This window comes from Silurus meridionalis, chromosome 10 (assembly GCF_014805685.1).
Source record: "Silurus meridionalis isolate SWU-2019-XX chromosome 10, ASM1480568v1, whole genome shotgun sequence".
In the NCBI taxonomy this organism is placed as follows: domain Eukaryota; kingdom Metazoa; phylum Chordata; class Actinopteri; order Siluriformes; family Siluridae; genus Silurus; species Silurus meridionalis.
Window position 1 is genome coordinate 13,059,367 of NC_060893.1, and position 10,192 is coordinate 13,069,558.

The window sequence follows — 10,192 nt, forward strand, 5'->3', positions numbered from 1 at the left end:
ACGCGACGTCGCCCGCTGATGACGTCACGTTCCAAACGCCTATTGGTCAGATTACACACGTGGTTCAGAGCGCGGTCACGCAGGGGCGTTCCCATAGCGTTTCGACGCAGCTCGAGTTCCTGAAGGGGAACCTAGATATAATTAGGCAATACACATAAATATTAGCATAATGCTGCTTTTGTAACATACTTTGATACAACAGTAAGTATCAAAGTCATGGTCTATATACAACATAGTGAGATATAGCCAGAAATTTAGAGACTATGCAAAATGTAAAGCATAAAGAATGCAAAAACATATAAGGTTATGTAAATAAAAACACCTGAAAATAAGCAAGCCTTCAAAATGAGATTCTTTAGTTCTTTAAGGTGGTTTATTTTTCTAGTCCTTTACTATCTTAATTATCATATGTTAAGCATTTGTGACTGAACGCTAGGTTTATCAGGCATCATATATGATAGTATTTTAAGGAATTTCGGAGAGTTAATTTAACTGTTGCCGGTAATATTTCTTTCTATACTTTCCCTACAATTGACCCTGCTTTCTATATGAACTTACATTAAACCCTTACATTAAACTGCTTCTATAGACATCTTTTTATTTTGCTTTTGTGTAATTTCAAAGACTGCTAACATGTCCCCTGATCACTAGCGATTTCTCACACTGGGCCTAAATAACTATTTTTAGTTCTGAGCCTCTTTGTAAGAAGATATCGTTGTTGCAGCTTTGTTTTTACCCAGAACCATATTACATTTATTTTCTCTATTTCTATAAATGTTTCTATTTTAAAACATTAAATAAAATAAATAAAACATTAAAACACTGATGCCTTTCAATTGAGTAAAATCTTTATTCATTTAAAGCAAACCCTAGTCCCTTCATGCCAGGCTGCATCAGAGATCAATTTTCTGGACTACTCAGAGGTTTCACCAAGCTTTCAAACTTACTACATTTAATGTCAGTTGTCCAAAAAACTGTGAAAACATTTTCAACAGCCACCGGAGAGTGGACTCATGCCAGTAATATAGCAGGTTTTCATTTCTATGACCCTTTTCCTTCCTTCATTCTTCCTCTTAGCTGTATCACCTTTTCACTTTCTTTTTGTCCCACTTTTTGCGATGCTTAGTGTGGATAGAATGGTACAAGTAGAGGTTGCCATTATAGTGGCTGGGTGCCATCCATCCTGCTGAGAATCTTTACACAAGTGTTCAATAGACACTGAGAGGTATGAGAGGAATGACAACAAGAGAAAAACAAAGATAAAGAGTGTGAAGTGATAGACAGAGAAAGAGAGGAGCAACAGATATTTTAAATGCAGAATCTGCTATAATTGTTTATACCAGTATTTTAGTGCAAGTGAATTGCATGTGCCTTTAGTGTTATACATAGAGCGAGTTCAGAAATTAATGTTTGGTTCCATGTGGCTGCTTATATTTGGTTGCATTTAATATTATTCAGCCTGAGAGGAGAGACACCCTGAGAGAAGAGAGAGTCACAGATACTGTAATTAAAGTGCAGGAGATGGATCAAATAATAACTCAACCTGTGCCAGAATAGGTGATAATGACTATTTTACCTCCTGTATATATGTTTGAACAGCTTTATTATATTATATATATTATATATATATATATATATATATATATATATATATATATATATATATATATATATATATATATATATTTTTTTTTTTTTTTTCAAAAAGGTTTATTATTATTATTATTATTATTATTATTATTATTATTATATTAAATTATTTTTAAGAATTATGTCTATTATTTGTGGTTTCTTATATTTATCTGATATTTACACCATCTTAATGGATTGAACTACACATGAAAAAACAGAAGTGCATTTTGGACAAAAGCTGCAGGTACAATAGACTTTCACCTGATGGTAATATCCAGAGGTGTTGATGTTAAAATATAAAATTTGCCACTGTAGAAACACTCCAATGTTGATAAGATTCATTAAATGTTGGTTAATAAAGATTGCACTGTATCTGATTAAGTCCTTAAAAAATTGTGAATGGATTTATTATGAGTGCCTCATGATCTATTTGTTTTCATATCTAAAACACGTCTTTAAAAATTAAATTTGGATTTTGTTATTTACTGAAAACTTTTGGAGGAGTGTGACAATTAATTATCTTTTTCTAGTTTCTTTTTAAAAGCAATTTTGGATGTGTCAATTTTACTGTTAAAAAAACATTTATTATTTACTATTGCATCATCTGTATGCAAACTAAATAAAATATTCTTGAATGTTGTAACTAGCATGTTAAGTTTGGGGCTTTAATTCCTGTTTAATCTGATCGAAATAAGTGGGTAATTTTTTTTATATCCCCTGCATCATTGCATTACAAGGTAGAGATAAGGATCACATGACTCAAAGCTTCGCATTCATTAATTAAAATACATGGAGCATTGTATTTATTTCTCTGCTGTAATAACACACAGTTCTACTTGGAGACGCTTCGGTATTCAACATTTCAACCTAATGCAACTGGGCAAGCAAAAAAATTATGAATACAAAAGCACATGTGCAGAAAAAACACAGTACAGTTGTAGTCATTGCATTGATTTAAAGTTATATTATTAATATCCTACCTGGGTCACAGATTCAGCTGAAACTAAAGTAGAATAGTGAGAAATATTTTAAAGGTGGAAACATGCAAAATACTGGAGTGATATAAAAAACAATAATTGGAACAAGAAGTAGGGGTATATTTATAGTTTCAAATAACAACATTAACCAGTTTTTCAATGCATGCTTGAACAGAGCTACACAGAATAACACCCAGAGTGTAAGATGCTGACATGGCACAAACACAACACTCTTTTCTATCTGAAAGGACACATGGTTTTTGGAAGGACCCCCCCTTCCACTTCCCCTTACCTTTATTTTTCTCTTTTGTTCTGCTTGACTATATACAGTGTATATGCTAATATTTCCGCAGCTGAATAACTGCAGCACAAACAAAATGACCCTGCTTTCATTGACAGAGGACAGCATGCAACAATTTGTGTGTCAGGCTGCTGAAATGGCCAGACAAACCAGGCCTTCAGAGATCTGTATAATTAGATTTCTAAAATATAGTTTACATTTTTCACTATAATAGATGTATACTAGTACTTTTATTACCATTAGCATATATTTGTATAATATTAAAGGCTTTTAGATTCACTTATTCACTTAATATGTGACTGACTGAAGAAGGCAAGCTAGATGATGGCTTGTTGAGTTTTGTTAACAGGTTTTCAAGTTGGCTATGTCTTCCTGCAGACAAAATGGCAGATATACCCGAGGCAATCTCAAACTATAGAATTGCTGTGTTTGCTGCCATGTACAAATATTGTATTTTACAATATTCAATGTTCAGAATAGAGTTTATTTTTCCCTGGCGACTGGAAAATGTTCAGGATCCACTACAGTGAGGCATTCAGCATCACTCTGGGATGCTAAGGCATGAAGTTGGCATATGTTTATAGAGACACAGTGTGTGGCTTTGAGTGATTAGTACAGTACAGTATATCACTGATCCCTTTCTAATGTGTAATTTTGAACTGTTTAATAGTGAAATCAGACATAAAATAACATTATCTTGAGTAGTTTTATCAATAAAATCTGCTTGTTAATCAGCTACAAGTACAACATTGCCCTATTCAACAATTCAACGAGCTAATCATCATCAACAGCAGGCTACGGTACTTTTAATTACATTCTTTGTTATACAGGAAAACCTACAAATGTAATCTTAATTGTCTACTGTTAGCTAAGCTACATCTACCTAAGCTAATTAAAAAATATATAATAATTAATAATGTCATAGATCTTTTAATTAACTGGATAACTGATACTGACACTGTAACACTGATCATTTCTAAGTAGTCAAAACTATTTATCATGGCACTGTATAAAAAAATAATAATGGTGAGTACTACAATTGTTTTGGAGGAATGAATAGTAAATGAAATAACTAGCTATAGTAATACAGTAAGATTGGGTGGGATCAAGGTTGAGCTTAAACCTGAACTTTTAGTCTCTAAATATGTGTGCCTAGTGTTCAGTTTGTTATTTTTTTACTTATGTCAGAGGGTCATCCAGTGCTTTCTACAGAATGAGGCCGAGTAAAACAACAAAACTGGATATTTGTCCATACCATATAAATTCTCTTGAGTCAGAAACTATGGACCTGCATATTAAGCAGCAGCAGAAGAATCCTAACTCTAAACTCGGACATCAGAAATGAAGGAGAAAATCCCGACAGCTTTGAGAGCTAATTTAAGGATTTCACACAGTGGATTGCAGGAAATCGAGAGCATCAACAGCTTGTGCATTTGATGATCAAAACCCTCACCCTGTTATCCTTCCAAGCAGAGTACTGAGTCCAGCTGTCAAGCTGTGTGGCCTGGATGTTGACCTCTGATTAGTCTCATCACTCATCTATCTGCTACACAAATCTGGCTGCTTTTTCAGCTGCTTCCACAGCAACATGCTATTGAAGGCATTCAGCTATCACTGAAATTATTTGCCTGCATTGTGTACTGTGTACACTGTATCGTGTGTGTGTGTGTGTGTGTAACAATAACAAGAACTGAATGCCTATGCAGTAAATTATTGTTTTCATACAAAGCAAACATTTACAAAATACAGACCTGACCCTAATCTCAATCTATCAATCGTTTAATCCATCATTGTTCTGTTCTGTGCTCTTTAAAAAGGTGTGCTTTTTATTTTTCTTCATTGTAGGCCAATCATTTTGTCAGTAAAAGCATTACAGAATCCAGAAGTTTTATTTTTTTAAAAACAACATGGGGTTTCTAGACGGGTAATGTTAGACCAGTGCTTAAGTTTTTGACCCCGTGAGTATAAGAACACTATTGATATTATATACTGTACATCCATGGAAACAGCAATAAGTATGTTGTAGAGCACATCAAATGTTGCAACTAACATTGCTGTCTATTTAGCAGAAATACTTGGAATAGATTATATTAATACATTTACATAATATTGTTATTGCTTTCTATTATTACATTGTGTCATTATATTAGTAATACATAATATTAATAAATTAGTTTTCTAGCTACTGAGTGTCTCCTACATGGATTAATATTATTACATAATGAAATTGCATCAATATTATGCAGTCATTTGAAAATACATTTTGCAACTATTCTGAATTGAAAACAAATTAAATAAATTAAGATGATTCAATGAAATATAATTAGTTTATATAAATTTTCCAGATTATTAAAACCTACCCTATCACAGTTCATGCTTTCAGGGAAGGGAAAGAAGCCTTCAGTTACTCTAGCATATTGAAACATTTCACTGTATTGCACTGAAAGGGCCAGGAGTATTCAATCTTAGGTTTCACACTGCAGTTTTTTTGTTTATTTAGATTTAGAAGCCAATGGGTGGTGATGAATTTTCTTTTCTATAAAGAAATAGCAGAAAAAATAGTGTGTGTGTGTGTGTGTGTGTGTGTGTGTGTGTGTGTGTGTGTGTGTGTGTGTGTGTGTGTGTGTGTTTCTGTGTGAAACAACTACAAAAGTGAAATGCCTATGCAGTAAATTATCATTTAGATACGAAGCAAACATTTAGAAAATACAGACCTGACCCTAATCTATCAATCTAATCCATCATTGTCATTGACATAATTTTGTCAGTAAAATTATTTTCCTACAATGATGAGAAATAAGCAACACACCAAAATGCAAATGTATAGCTCTTCTTTGTGTGACATGAGTAGCCCATCGGTGGTGATGAATTGGCACAAATATTTTATGCTAATTAATTTTAAAAACATACGTTTTATAATTAAAAATATTATTAGGATTACACTCATACAATACTCAGATATTTACGACCCCTGCACATATTATAATCTGAAAGAACATTATATTTTAGCATTTTTTTTTTCTCCACAATAAAAGAACTCTATAAGTATTTTCTATGATGGGGCAGGCCTGCTAGGGTTTGGAAAAGCTTCCTGTTTCTAAAACCTCAAAGCTGGCAAGCATATAATGAGGAAGTGGATCAATCCTGCCCAGCCCCCGGAGTGCTGGATTGAAGCCATATTCTTGGGCGCAGTTCTACTCAGTTGCTGGGCAGCAATTCTCCTTTTAATGATGTAGTTACAGGGGAGGCAATAAAGGTTCTCAGCTTCATCAGAGGACTACTGATTGTACTATTTGTGATTGAAAAGAGTCCAGAAATCCGTGCAATGGTAACCAACAGGAATTACTCTGGTAATAACTACTTATTTTTAACTACTATTTATACCTACTAGTTTTTGGCTGTTTTGTTTTGTTTAGATCAATAACAACAAAAAATCTTCACGTATAGCATTTGTATTATTTAAAAAATCATCATTAAAATTACACTGTCTGGAAAACACACTAGTGATTGTAAATTACAGATCAAGTGAATAGGTAACAATGTATCCATAGGAATACAAAACACAATCGAGTCTTGAAATGTTTAATTTGCCTTTTTTCCAGTTTATAATACACCTGATTTTAATAATTCTTTTAAATAACAAGTATCTTTATTAGCTAAAAAAAAAATAAGTGTATGTTAAAATAGAAACACTAAAATAGATAGGAAATTGTTTGTGCAGCTTTTGCCACAGAGGTTTCTCTCAAATAAATAACAATTAATTAGGAATATAAAATAAAGTGTGTTCATCTAGTGTACACTGTATAACAAAACTTTTATATATATATATATATATATATATATATATATATATATATATATATATATATATATATATATATATATATATATAATATTATATATTATGCTTAAATGTCCATAATAGATATTGATTATACCACTAAAATGTTCTTGCTTTGTTAAAGACTAGTTTAAAACCCCATTCAGATTTCCGAATTGTCCTCTTAGACCAATTGTTGAAATAGTTTCAGTTAACAGATTTAAGACTACTTAGAAAATCAATGTGATATTATTAGTCTTGTTACTTATAATCCACTTTGACCTGTTCATAAATGATTGTACATCATGTGCCACATTAGGAAATATCCACATGTATTGCTGTGATTATTTGCATAGTTGTTGTTATAAGAATATCAAATGCTTTTGTTATTCAAAAGCAATTCCCCTTAAATTTCAAAACACACATAATCTGAACTTAATTCTGATAGAATGGCACATGAGCCATTTTATCCATATACATTAAATCGGTTCTTATTATTGTGAATTACTTCTATAGAACTTCAACTTTAGTTTTAACTATTTTAATTTGCAAGTGGCTACTAAAACATGAGCTACCAACTATGCATGTGATCGTAAATATTGCTTGATGTAATAGTTTCTTGTCTATTTAAATATTTTAATCAACATAACACAGAGAAGAGACAGTACAATGTCCATTTCAAACAGAATTTGTTGTGAAGTGGACCACTGGCGCTCTGATGGCACTGATCTGATGCAATAGGCAGCAAGCTCCTAACATTCTACAAAAGTCGGAAAGATAATAATAGCAAGTGCCCAGAGAAATGATCCCACTCACTCCATGTCATTGTTAAGTTAGATTAGTCTGATACATGTATTCAACATACATTTTGGTTAAAATGGAAATCTGTCATAGCAGTGGTTTGGTTTTGCTACTTAAAAAGATTTGAGGCAAGTGTTATTATGTCATTATATATATATATATATATATATATATATATATATATATATATATATATATATATATATATATATATATATATATATATAGCGGGCTCTATTTGCAAATTTAGACCATCTATTATTCTACTACACACACATGGGAAAAAAAATGTTTTTCCCTTCACAAACAATTAACATTCAGAAACCAGGTCTCAAAAAAATAAGTACACCTTATAAAGTCCTGTAAACCACTTTTTACAACATTACCTATTTTTTGTAGGTTTTATCAGCGTCTTATATTGTTTTGGAGTCACTGTCGACCCACTCTTTTTTATAGCATTGTTTGAGTTCATTGATGTTTCAAAGGATTTGTTTATATACAACGTTCTTTAGATCCTGTCACAGCATTTTCTTTTTCCCATGACGATAATTAATTAGGAATCTGAGCTTAACAACATGACAGATTAATTGTTCTGACTGAATTGGGTTAAACGTGTTTAAAAAAAAAACACAACACGTAGAGTGAAGATCTAAAAACATTGAGTTTGCTTTGGTACGTTGTTAATTATAAAGAATGTAACAAGACCACAACAGAATTATAGAGTCACCAACAGATGCTAGCAAGCATCAGTCTTGATAACTAGCTTGATATGGGTTTGCAAACCCAATGTTGTGTTAATGGTCATTATAATAATAATAAAAAAAAAAAAAAACATGCAGTTGAGGCTGGATACAATAAAAATGTACTTCCTCATTTAAATCTTAATAGCAGTGCCACTAGAACCCTACCATTTGAAGTTCTAAATGTATTACACTAATTTATTTTTCACACAACCATTTGGATTTAGTAGGTGCAGGAAATTTAACACTGACCTAGTAGCATTAATCAGTCAGCTTTTGTGCCCCTGTTTGAGTTTAAATCAATACAAGCCAGGGAACTGCTTGAACTGGAAACATAGGACCATATATTGGTAATAATAATTCAAGACAAAATTTAAAATGAAGTTATACTTTATATGAATAAAAGTATTCCTAATGATTTTAGTGATTTTCATCTAGTTGCTTTGTTGACAACGAGCAGCAAATGTGTTAAAGGAAATATGACTTAAACTAATAAAATGAAGGTTATATCCAGTGATTTCCTTCTATACCAATTAAAATACATCTGTTGACTGGCAGCTGTCAGATAATTTGCAACAGCCTCCAAAAACTCTGTTTTTTTAGAAAATATTATAGCATACATGCATTGCTGCTATAGACCTTACTTACCAGCAACAGACTCTATGTTCAATTACAAATTGTCCACTCCTGTTCACTAATTGCTTAAGCAATCACTACTCACTATGTATATGTAAAAGACTCACTTGTACTTGGTCTTGAGTTCTATGTTACTGACTCTGGTTTTGACTATGCTATTAAAAATCTTTTTGTTCCTGTTTTTTTTTTTTTTTTTTTTTTGCCAGTTCTGTGGTCTTGCACCTCATCTGACCCTTCATGAGTTTTGATTACGATTTTAGATTTTTGTCTTGGATCTGTCTGCAGCTTTGATTTCAATAAAACTTTTCACTGCATTTGTATGTGTCTCGACTCACCTGCTGTGACAGCAGCTCAGTGCAGTGTTCCGCTAAAGGCATACAATAAGGTTTCACCGATAGATTTCATGTCTAGAAATAAGCAGATGGCCTGCAGATAATTCCTTTCTGTGCAATTTTTAGTGTTGTTTTGTGGGTATTCATGGGCATCCACCTTAATGCAATACATTTGGTGAAATAGAATTAGATTTGTCAGCTCTTATGTTTATTCTGTTTAATACATGCATATTCTTCCAGCATCTAGTCTGCATCAACTACTTTTTTTTACATTTAGCAGTCACACTTAGTCACTAATTAAGTCATGAATTAAGCCGTTTAAGCTGGTCATTTTTTTAGTATTTAAGAGAAAAAGCACATATTGAAATGGAATGGCATAAATTGTTTACATACAAAACATTAAGCTTTGGAACGAGGACATGACATTCAAGCCTTTATTTGTGGTCAGAAAATTTTTATTTTGACTTGGGTCTTTGCAAAGAAGGGGACACGAGTACATATATGTACAATGTACTGAATAAGGAACTGTGTTTTTATGTGTTATATAATGCAATCTAAAACTAGACTGGACTATGGCAAGGGTTTAAACACTCACATGCAAATTATGTATGGGCTTTTTAATATTTTATTCTGTTTTTTTTTTATAGTGATTTCATGTCATGCATTGCATGTGTGACTTTTCCTCTACTGTAGAATAAAATGCAATGCCCTCCAGTGTTATCCACTTCCACTGTGCTAAGCTCTAATGACATGTGTGGCATTTATCAGTAATTAACCTTAGATGTCTTTTAATAGGAAATGCTGTCTCTTAAGGTCCTATTGTCAATTGCATGGGCAGTTCTGATGGTAATCAGGTACAAGTCTAAAATAGATATATGGGTTGCGAATAGTCTTGTTCAGGATTAGAAATCATAAAATTTTTATCTGTCTGATTTGCCCTTTGGAAGTATGAC